A 12,661-nucleotide genomic window follows, 5' to 3' on the forward strand; every position below is an offset into this window, starting at 1 on the left:
TTTCAATTTCATCATAGTTTTTTATTTTTTATTTTTATGGCGTTCACCGTTCGGGTAAAGTAACATAACCATTTTATAGATTAGGTCGTTACGGACGCGACGATACCAAACATGTGTAGGGAATTTTATTTGTTTCATTTTTAATCAGTGATAAATGTGTTTTTTGATTTTTACTTTTTTTTCACTTTTTTTCACTTTTTTTTTTACCCAGACCCACTTGGTTCTTGAAGATCCAGTGGGTCTGATGTCTGTATAATACAGTACAGTACAATATATATTGTACTGTACTGTATTTTACTTACACTTTGTCTGAACAGATCTCTGCCTTTAGCACAGATCTGTTCAGCACCATGGACAGCAGGACGCCTGAGCAGGCGTCCTGTTGCCATGGGAACCTTCCCCGTCTGCTCAGAACTTCGCAGACGGGGAAGGGTAAGCACAGGGCTGAGGGGGGCTGTCTGGGAGCTCTCTCCCTCTCCCATCGGGGGGCTGCAAAGGCACTGCAGCCCCCCGATGGGAGAGGGAGCTCCCTCTTACTGTTAACTTTTTCCATACAGCGGTCCGTACGGACCGCTGTATGGAAAGGGTTAAACGGCTGACATCGCATCGCAGATGTCAGCCGTTTATACCAGGGTGCCAGCAATGTGCTGGCACCCTGGTATACCCACTAACCACCAACGATCATTCAAGGGGAGGCGGGCGGGGGATCGCGATCCCGCCTGCCGCACCGCCTGCCTCCCGCACCGCCCGCAACCCTCCCCCTGCACCTCCCACCGGGCTAAAATCACTCAGGGGTGCAGGGGGGGGGATACAGATATATTTTGGACATTATAAAGTTTCTGATCCTCGCGGTCAGGGACCGCGGGGATCAGAAACTGCAAAAAGCGCATCAAACCAAACCGCAGGTCTGAATTGACCTGCGGTTTGTTGCGATCGCCGACATGGGGGGGGTCACGGGACCCCCCCGCGCATTTAGCCTAGGTACCTGCTCAATGATTTGAGCAGGCACCTTGTTCCGATCACTGCCGGACTGGCGGCAGTGATCGGAACAACACATGACGTACCGGTACGTCATGTGTCCTTAAGTACCAGGACATCATGACGTACCGGTACGTCATGTGTCCTTAAGAGGTTAATGGAGCCACGGAACGTGAGTTGCGGCCAAATATAGGACATGTTCTATCTTTGCACGGAACGGAGATACGGAAACACGGAAACGGAATGCATACAGAGTACATTCCGTTTTTTTTGCGGACCCATTGAAATGAATGGTTCCGTATAGGGAACGCAAAAAAACGGCCCGCAAAATGGAAAAAAAAAAACGTAGTGTGAAAGAGGCCTTAGATCTCTGTCTCACAGCTTAACTTCTCCCTTTTTTATTAACAGGGAGCAGAGCTGAGCAATTTTAGTCATGTCCCATCCTTTTACCTCAGAGGTAGTCTATCTGGAGCATCCAGCACATGCCTCAGGTCCCATATGAAAGAATATATATGCACTACAGTAAGCAGAGCTGAGGCTCCTGTATGACTCTGATCCTAAGGCCCCTTGCAGACGAGCGTGAGCTGATTAGGTCCGGATGAGTTCAGTGAAAAATGCGCAATTTCACAAGTAAGTTCATTCAGTTTTGTCTGATAAAAAACTGAAGGTATACAAACAACATCTCTTAGGGTACTTTCACACTTGCGGCAGAGTATTCCGGCAGGCAGTTCCGTCGCCGGATCCGTCAAAACGCATGCAAATTGATGCCATTTGTCAGACGGATCAGGATCATGATACGTATGACAAACACATTGGAATGCCGGATCCGTCTCTCCGGTGTCATCCGGAACATCGAATCCAACATTAATTTTTTTCAAATTTTATGTGGTCTGAGCATGCGCAGACCGCAATGCCGGATCCGTTTTGCTGGAACACTGGGGCCGGATCCGGTATTAATGCATGTCAATGGGAAAAAATGTCAAGTGTTCAGGAATTTTGGATGGAGATAAAACCGCGGCATGCTGCGGTTCGCCCAGCGGTTGGTTCGCGGCGAACTTTACACATTTGCGGTTCGCCGAACATGCGAACATATGGAGATATTTGCCGGCGCCATATTTTTTTACATTGTGAGAACTTTGACCCATGACACATCCATCAGGTGATACAGGACAGCCAATTGGGACACTTGAGCACATGGACATACCTCTACCTTATGAATAAACCTGATCTGGCCGCCATTTTACATTCTGTCTTTTGTCAGTGTAGGGAGAGGTTGCTGTGTGGAGCAGGGACAGGAGGTTAGAGTGTTAGTGACACAAATCGCTAGTTAAGGGTCCATTCACACGTCCGTAAGTATTTCGCGGATCCGCAAAACACGGAAACCTGCAATGTGCGATCCGCAATTTGCGGATCCGCACATCATAGACACTATAATAGAAAATGCCTTTACTGGTCCGCAATTGCGGACAAGAATAGGACATGTTCTATTTTTTTCAGGAACGAAATTGCGGATCCCGAAAAAACGGATCCCGAAAAAATGGATGCGGATCCCGAAAATGCGGATGCGGATCCAGGAAATGTGGAATTGCATCCGTTCCAGCCCCATTGACAGTGAATGGGTCCGCAAATTGCGGAACGAATGCGGACCCAAATTACGGATGTGTGAATGGACCCTAATAGGTCCACAAAAGTCCTTTCAAGGACTAGTATAGATGTGCTATTGATTGGTGTGCACTGCAGTATATAGGGGTGTAATACAAACCGGATTCCAAAAAAGTTGGGACACTAAACAAATTGTGAATAAAAACTGAATGCAATGATGTGGAGATGGCAAATGTCAATATTTTATTTGTAATAGAACGTAGATGACAGATCAAACGTTTAATCCGAGTAAATGTATCATTTTAAAGGAAAAATACGTTGATTCCAATTTTCACGGTGTCAACAAATCCCAAAAAACTTGGGACAAGTAGCAATAAGAGGCTGGAAAAAGTAAATTTGAGCATAACGAAGAACTGGAAGACCAAATAACACTAATTAGGTCAATTGGCAACATGATTGGGTATAAAAAGAGCTTCTCAGAGTGGCAGTGTCTCTCAGAAGCCAAGATGGGTAGAGGATCACCAATTCCCACAATGTTGCGCAGAAAGATAGTTGAGCAATATCAGAAAGGTGTTACCCAGCGAAAAATTGCAAAGACTTTGCATCTATCATCATTAACTGTGCATAACATCATCCGAAGATTCAGAGAATCTGGAACAATCTCTGTGCGTAAGGGTCAAGGCCGTAAAACCATACTGGATGCCCGTGATCTCCGGGCCCTTAAACGACACTGCACCACAAACAGGAATGCTACTGTAAAGGAAATCACAGAATGGGCTCAGGAATACTTCCAGAAATCATTGTCAGCGAACACAATCCACGTGCCATCCGCCGTTGCCAGCTGAAACTCTACAGTGCAAAGAAGAAGCCATTTCTAAGCAAGATCCACAAGCTCAGGCGTTTTCACTGGGCCAGGGATCATTTAAAATGGAGTGTGGCAAAATGGAAGACTGTTCTGTGGTCAGACGAGTCACGATTCAAAGTTCTTTTTGGAAATCTGGGACGCCATGTCATCCGGACCAAAGAGGACAAGGACAACCCAAGTTGTTATCAACGCTCAGTTCAGAAGCCTGCATCTCTGATGGTATGGGGTTGCATGAGTGCGTGTGGCATGGGCAGCTTGCATGTCTGGAAAGGCACCATCAATGCAGAAAAATATATTCAGGTTCTAGAACAACATATGCTCCCATCCAGACGTCATCTCTTTCAGGGAAACCCTGCATTTTTCAACAAGATAATGCCAGACCACATTCTGCATCAATCACAACATCATGGCTGCGTAGGAGAAGGATCCGGGTACTGAAATGGCCAGTCTGCAGTCCAGATCTTTCACCTATAGAGAACATTTGGCGCATCATAAAGAGGAAGGTGCAACAAAGAAGGCCCAAGACGATTGAACAGTTAGAGGCCTGTATTAGACAAGAATGGGAGAGCATTCCTATTTCTAAACTTGAGAAACTGGTCTCCTCGGTCCCCAGACGTCTGTTGAGTGTTGTAAGAAGAAGGGGAGATGCCACACAGTGGTGAAAATGGCCTTGTCCCAACTTTTTGGGGATTTGTTGACACCATGAAATTCTGATTCAACATATTTTTCCCTTAAAATGGTACATTTTCTCAGTTTAAACTTTTGTTCTGTGATTCTGAATAAAATATTAGAAGTTGGCACCTCCACATCATTGCATTCAGTTTTTATTCACGATTTGTATAGTGTCCCAACTTTTTTGGAATCCGGTTTGTACACTTATAATATACTTTCTATTATAGAAAGCATATTATAGTGGATTTGTATAGTGCAGCATTGTGACTGGTGATCGGTTCTGCAGCGATACTACAACTACAAAGAGTGACAAATGCAATTAGAAAAAAGTATTAGAACTGGTGTGATAGACCAGTGTCCCCCAAAACAACATATTGAAGTGGGGTGTTATCTAAGAATTTACTACTCAAATAGTGTATTTGGGTGCTGCAGAAATTTAACCGCTTTTACTGCGTTAACTCTGCTACATACAGTGAGAAAATTTAAAGGAAAACATATTTATAACTGGTGTTAAGGACCAGTGGGCCCCCAAAACAACATATTGAAGTTTGGTGTTGTCTAAGAATTTACTACTCAAATAGTGTATTTGGGTGCTGCAGAAATGTATCCGTTTTCATTGCGTTACCTCTGCTACACACAGTGAGAAAATTTTAAGGAATATATATTTATAACTGGTGTGATAGACCAGTGGCCCCCAAAACAACATATTGAAGCGGGGTGTTATCTAAGAATATACTACTCAAATAGTGTATTGGGTGAGGCAGAAATTTAACCGCTTTAACTGCGTTACCTCTGCTACACACAGTGAGAAAATTTAAACAAATTTTCTTTTTAAACTGTTGTTTTTATAGACCAGTTACCACCACAACGACATATTGAAGCAGGGTGTTATCTAAGAATACACTACTGAAGAAATTTAGCCGCTTTCACTGCGTTACCTCTGCTACACACAGTGATAAAATTTAAAACATATTTTTTTTAAACTGGTGTGATTATAGACCAGTTGCCACCAAAACGACATATTGAAGCAGGGTATTATATACCTTCTTACACATACACTGCGCTTCTCTAGAGACTTTTGTCACCGGGTCATTTAAAAAATGACAGGCAGAGGAAGAGGCAGGCCCTTCCGCAGGGGTGGTAGGGGTAGGGCAGGAGCACCAGGCTGGAACCAAAGTGGTAAGTTTCAAAAGGTGCGTTCAATTACATCAAAGGACGCACCAGACTTGGTTGAGTGGCTCACTCAGCCTTCCGCTTCTGTACCCTTCTCATCCTCTCTATCTGCACCCTCTTCACTCTCTGCTGTGTGCACCCCCAAAGACACCACCACCAACACCACCACCATATACCCTCCGCTTGAGTCACAGGAATTATTTTCCGATCCATCACAAGACCTTACCGATGCGCAGCCATTCTTGGCATCGGATCAGGAAGAGGAGGTAGCAACGGCCGCCACTCAGCAGTCTAACGTCAGTACACAGATCAGCCCAAGGAGGTTGGTCCCCACTGTTGCTGCCTACTCCGAGATCTCTAACGTTAGTGGTGGGGAAGGTGACGTCGATGATGATGTGTCTATGGACGTAACGTCGGTGCCCACAAGAAAGCAAGAGGAGGGGAGTTCAGAGGGAAAGATGGACCCTCAAATACGTAGGAGAAGTAGGCCTAACTTACATTGCACAGAAGGGACAAACCAGACTGCTAATGTATCAGGAGCGAGCCATCAACCATGTACGGTCACATCTTGCGTTCCCAGGACGCCGGCACATGGCTCCGCAGTGTGGGCTTTTTTTTTTATGTGTCAGCTTCTGACAATAGTGTTGCCATCTGCAGCCTTTGCAGTCAACACATAAGTCGCGGTAAGCCCAACGTCCACCTAGGGACGACCGCATTAAGAAGGCACCTGGACTCACATCACCGAGCCTAGTGGGAGCAACACCATCAGAACCCACAAAGCCACACTCCAGGCTCTCACTGTCCAGGCTTTTTCCCTTTTCCTTCTCCTCTCTCCTCACAATTGTCCTCCACTCCACCTTCCATCATGCCGTCCTCACGTTTGTCAGGAAAAAGGCAGGCTTCCGTGGCCCAAATGTAAGAGCGTAAAAAAATGATGATGCCGGATAACCCTCTTGCCCAACGGTTGACCGCTGGCTTGTCGGAACTGATAGCCCGCCAACTACTGCCATATAAACTTGTGGACTCGGAGGCCTTTCAAAAATTTGTGGCCATTGGAACACCACAATGGAAGGTCCCAGGAAGGAAAGATTTCTCGCAGAAGGGGATCCCAGAGCTATATGGTCACGTTCAGCGGCAAGTGAATGTATCTCTGGCACACAGTGTCGGTGCCAAGATACATCCTACCACAGACACGTGGTCTAGCAAATACGGGCAGGGAAGGTATATAACTTTTATTGCCCACTGGGTGAACCTTCTGACGGCCGTCAAGCATGTAACCCGTGGCACCCATGTAGATTTGGTTGTACCACTACGGATTGCATGCAGGCCTGCCTCTGCTTCTCCTCCTCCTACTCCATCCTCCCTCTCCTCCTCGGCTGACTCCTCTTTTTCTGCTTCTACGGTCTCTTCCGCTACACCAACCAAGATCCCCAGAACCTATTCGACATGCCAGGTTAGACGTTGCCACGATGTGCTGCGTCTGTTGTGCCTGGAAGCCAAGAGCCACACAGGTCCTCCACTCCTTTCATGTTTGCCTTCACAGGCAGATCAGTGGCTAACACTGCTCAATTTGACAGTTGGTAAAGTGGTGTGCGACAACGGTGCCAATCTGCTGAGCGCGCTGAAACAGGGCAAAATGACACACGTGCCGTGCATGGCACACGTCCTGAACTTGGTCGTGCAGCGATTTGTTGTCAAATGCCCCGGGGTCCAGGACGTCTTGTGGCAGGCCAGAAAAATTGCGGGCCATTTCAGAAGATCTTACACGGCCATGGCTCGCCTTGCTGAAATCCAGCAGTGACACAACCTGCCCATCAGACGTCTTATTTGTGACTACCCAACGCGATGGAACTCAACCTTGTATATGCTCGATAGGCTGCTCCAGCAGAAACGTGCAGTTAACGTATACCTGTACGAACTCTTCGGCAGGACAGGTTCTAGGAAGCTTGTTTTTTTTTCACCTCGCCAGTGGCTGCTCATGCGCGACGCATGCAAACTTCTGCAGCCATTTGAAGAGATCACCCAAATGGTCAGTCGCAGCCAGGGTGCCATCAGTGACATCGTACCTTACGCCTTCTCTCTGGAGCATGCATTGCGTCGTGTCATTGATCAAGCCGTTGAGGAGCAGGAGCAGAAAAATGAGGAAGTAGCAATGCTGGATGAATTCCCAGGGGGGGCTACTCCATCTGACAGGAGTCTGAAGAGAAGTCAGAGGAGGATGAATCCGGGGAGGAGGAGGATCAAGAAGAGCATGCTTTAAACCTTTCTGGGATCCCTGGTGTTGTCCGTGGATGGGGGGAGGAGAACGAGGACAACATTATCCTAGATGATGAGCAGGAGCCAGGCCACTACAACACTTCCAGTTTAGTGCAAATGGGTGCCTTCATGCTACAGTCTTTTAAGAGGGACCCCCGTATAAAAAGCATCAAAGGCAAGGACCAGTACTGGGTGGCAGCGTATTTAGACCCCCCGGTACAAACAAAAAATGGTGGAAATGTTACCACCATCACAGAGGGCTGTCAGAATGCAGCACTTCCAGGCCTTGCTTAGAGAAATGCTGCATTCTGCTTTTTTGGGGGCGCTGGCAGAGGAGTTTCCACTCACAGAGAAACAGTTTTGGGTACCAATCCAACAGCGACTGCAAGAAGATGGCAGTTTGAAGATGTGTTGGTCACTTCTGATATGAGAACATTCTTTCAGCCGACCCATCGACAGGTGTCCTCCGGATCCAGCCTCATGGAACGCCTAGACCGGCAGGTGTCCAACTACATCGGGTTAACGGCCGATTTGCACTCTCTGAGAAGTGATGAACCCCTGGACTACTGGATGGACAGGCTTGACCTCTGGCCAGAACTTGCACAATTTGCAATGGAACTTTTGGCTTGCCCCTCATCAAGTGTCCTCTCCGAAAGGACATTCAGCGCAGCAGGGGGGATCGTGACCGATAAGCAGACTCGCCTAGCTCACGACAGCGTTGACTACCTCAGATTTCTAAAAATGAATGAGGCATGGATCTTGGAGGAATTCAACACATGTGAACAGTAGACCATGTTTGCTTAAAATTCCTCATGACAGCCCATATCCGCCACCACCCATAACAATTTATGGTCCCTGTCTTCGGTAAATACAGCGGCATAAAATGCCTTTTATGTTCGTTGAATGCCTAATTTTTGTGGCCTGTAATGGCCGACACTTACTTCTGTATCCTGTGAACAAGGAACAAGGCCTCATCTCTCAAGATGAATCTGCATTTTTGGAATGTCGACACCTCAGAGTCGCAACGTTTTACTCATTACCAAAAATTCACAAGGGAACGTCTCTCCTTTAAAGGACGCCCGATTGTTTCGGGCATCAACAGCCTCAACCAAAATGTGGCAGTCTATGTGGACCAGATATTGGCCCCCTTTGTCAAGGCCTTGCCATCCTACACAAGGGATACCAGTGACCTGTTGGCAAGATTGGAGGGAGTTACGCTGGAGGATGACTGTCTCCTAGCTTCCATTGATGTGGAGGCCCTGTACTCCTCCATTCCACATGAACTGGGCATGAGGGCGGTGGCAGATTTCCTGGCTACCAGGGGCTGCCAGTTTGCCAATCATAATACATTTGTGTTGAAACTGCTGCATTTCACCCTGACATGCAATTACTTTGTCTTAGACGGATCCTATTACCACCAGCTCAGCGGCACCGCGATGGGGAGTCCTTGTGCCCTATCGTATGCAAATTTGTTCCTGGGCTGGTGGGAAAGGGAGGTGGTGTTCACTGACCCCCCTAGCCCACTCACCGTACCTGTGAAATCTTTATTATCTGGCGGGGGTCGGTGAGCACCTTCTCATGTCTGGTGGACACCCTCAATGTGAATAATATGGGTTTGCGGTTCACACATGAGACATCTGTACAGTCCCTGCCATTCCTTGACATCTTGGTTGATGAAGTACCTGAGGGTGAAATATGTACAGAAACCTTTAGAAAACCGACGGCCACTAACTCCCTTTTGGAGTGGGATAGTTACCATCCTGGGACACTAAAACGAGGGATCCCTACAGGACAATACCTTAGGATGAGAAGGAATTGCTCCACCATCCGGCAGTTCAGGGAACAGGCAAGGGACCTTCGTCAGAGATTTCTGGCAAAAGGATTCCCGGATCATGTGCTGAGAAAGGCGTACCAAAGAGCACTCACCTCTGATCGCATGGGCCTATTGCATCCACAGGGATCCTGTAGCGAGAAAAAGGTGATACGTTTGATTGGTACATATGACATGGGGGTGGAAGAGATCAAAAAAATCCTGACGAGGCACTGGGGAACCCTTCTGCTTGACTCAGATATCGCCAAAATGGTGACCCCCAATCCTCAAGTAACCTACCGTAGAGGACGCAATATATACGGGATTATGTGGTACATAGCCACTACTCGGGTATAACTACAATGCCAACCACGTGGCTGAGACCACCGCGGGGATCATATCACTGCAGTGGATGTGTCGCATGCCCGTAATCCGGTTTATGGGCATTGAGGTTGTCCTACCCCCACTCAGGGGGGGCGACTGGGACCAAAAGATGCTGCAAAGAGAGACCTGGTGGATCTTTGAATTAAAAAGTGTCCAACCAGGAGGACTATATGAGCAGCTCTCATTTGGTTGCTTCATTTGAATTAACCCCATGCCTCCTGCACAGATACCTGTATCGGCTTAACTTCATTTTGCCTATCTCTATTATGGAGATATATTTCCATTGTGAAATGTCTCGTGATGATTGAATGCCTCAGCTTTACCCCTTTGCAACAGGCAGGGGATAATGTGAATGAATTCAGTTCCTGACCTTGTTTATCTCCACTGGCACTTAAATACTCTGGGCAACGCTGTTGGCACCACTGCGTGAGGTACAGCGGCGCCCCTAAAATGGATTTGAACTCCTAACACAATATTAAGGTGTGAGGACACGCTGCCCTTTAAGTGAATCCCCGCACACGAATTACCGCCCCAATTCCCACGGGGGTTAATAACTAACATGTCCCGTGTGAGACCCATGTATATGGGAGAGGCGGGCGTGGCTTGATTACTTCTAGCCCCTCACTTTGACAGCCTCCCCATGTACCTTACTCCGATGCAGACTGATGTTGCGGTCACGTGACGAATCATGTGATCGGATGGAAGGGCGGTCCTCTGACAGCACGGGCGGCTTTAAATAGTGCGGCTGGGCCGGCTGTCGGAGTGGTACTGCCATACGCGGGATCCAGCTGACAGGCTAGCAGTGAACAGGAAGCAGGCCTCGGAATCTTGGGAACCAGTCCACTGATTGTTTTCTCCCAAAGATAAGTAACCTCCTTGTTCAGACCCCCCTATGTAGTTGTGGCTTATGATATACTGCCGTACATTGGGAGGTTGTGAAGTTTGAATAACATTGAAACAGTTTTCGCTACTGACTACTGCATAGTGTGTTGTGAATGTTTATATTGACCCGCCCCCACCTGAGGGTGAGTCAAGGATACTGGTGCTGACATCAATGCGTTAAGGCCCCTGACGAACTGACAAACAGCAGAGAAACGCGTCGGGCTGCCACTTTGTTTTTTGTTCAGCATTATTTCCAGCAATAATCTTTTATGTGTGCCGGGTGTTCCACGGACAGTGACGCCTGAAGAGTCTGCTATGCAGGACGCAGGGTTTTTCCATCCCAGCACTGCATAGACTACTTGTGTCCCAGGGCTCTGGGAGCACAACCTTGTATGTAGGTAGTTTTGGTGAATTACGGATCCCTCCCCTCTCTTCCTTTCCCCCTCAGGACGAAGCTGGGCAGTCAGAGCACTGTCTAGGGAAGGACATAGGGACGGCCTAGGAGGTATGCGGTTGACCTGGATAGGGGCTCTTTAACTAGGGTGTGCAGTAGGGGCAGAGACCCAGCAGCCCCTTCCCCCCCTTTCTTTACCCCTCCCTAGAATTACCATTTACCTACTCTGTATCGGGGTGGATTTACATCCCGCTCATTTAATTGCACTATCACTTATGGGCATTTATTTTATGAATATATCATTAAAAATTATATTTTAAAGGTAACCCACTTTCGCTTTAGTTTTTGTGACTTAATTTCAAGGTACCTCATACTGAACCCTCAGAACATTAGCTAGTTATAAGATCTCTAATGTATCCTGTGAATGCCTAATGTACCACCAGCAACAGAATACAACAAACAAACAAAGGGAAAATGTATTAGGCCTGGAACCTAGGGAAAGGGAAATGGTCACACCTAGTGAGTCCCTATGCCGAGCCCATACTTCTATCAGTATGAACAAACTTAGATGGTAGTAATGTTCATACGCAGGAACCTAAGCCCTATCTAACCCTAACAGGGCCCTGAAGATAGTGTCAGGACTAGTGATGAGCGGCAGGGGTCATATTCAAATTCGCGATATTTCACGAATATTTTGTAGAATATTCGTCGAATATTAGCAAATTCGAAAATTCACGTTTTTTTTTTTACTCGAAAAATCTGAAAGATAATGATTGTGTAATATGCAAATTTTCAGAATTCGAATCTTCAGATTCTAATTTTTCATTGTGAATTTTTCAACTTACAACTATTAGACAAAGAAGATTAAAGCACTATATTAGCTAAATTGCTCTATTCGATTTTTTTCAATATTCTCTATATTGCTATAACTTAGTTTTTTCGAATATTCGTAATATTCTAAAACAAGAATATATAGCAATATAGCGAATATTCAAAAAAAACAAATATAGAGCAAAATTCACAAACACTACTACTCCTAAAGTCAAGTATATTGCAGCCTTCTTATTGGCCCACAAGCTAGAAGCAGTGAGGGATCATGTGTACTGATAAAAAAAAAAAAAAAAATAGAAAAAAAAATTCTAATATTCGAAATTACGAATATATATAACTATATTCAAAATATTCTCGAATTTTCAAAGTACCTATATTCGCGATAAAAATTCGAAATTCTAATATTCGTGATCAACACTAGTCAGGACACGGATGGCCTAATCCTTCCTAGATGAAGCAATAGGAGACCCCCTCAGGCCTAATATCAGCAGGTAGGGGAAAAAACCAAACAACAAAGAAGATAAACTTAACATCCAGAAGTATGCGGACGAGCATAAACTCAGAGAGAACCAACACCAGTACTTCCACAAACAAGGAGCTATCAACCGCATAGCATGATGGGTGAGGCCAGACTAAATAGAGGAGAAGGAATGACCACTTAAGCTACACCTGAGACAAAGCAACAACACAGAAAAGTGAAACCAAAGGGGCTGTGAATCACGTGCAGCCAGTCTCTTCAATCTTCTAGTCCCTGTCACAGGCGGGACCGTGACAATTACATAGTCCTAAAGTTTCAAGTTCTAAAATAAGATTT

This window comes from Bufo bufo, chromosome 5 (genome assembly GCF_905171765.1).
Source record: "Bufo bufo chromosome 5, aBufBuf1.1, whole genome shotgun sequence".
In the NCBI taxonomy this organism is placed as follows: Eukaryota; Metazoa; Chordata; class Amphibia; order Anura; family Bufonidae; genus Bufo; species Bufo bufo.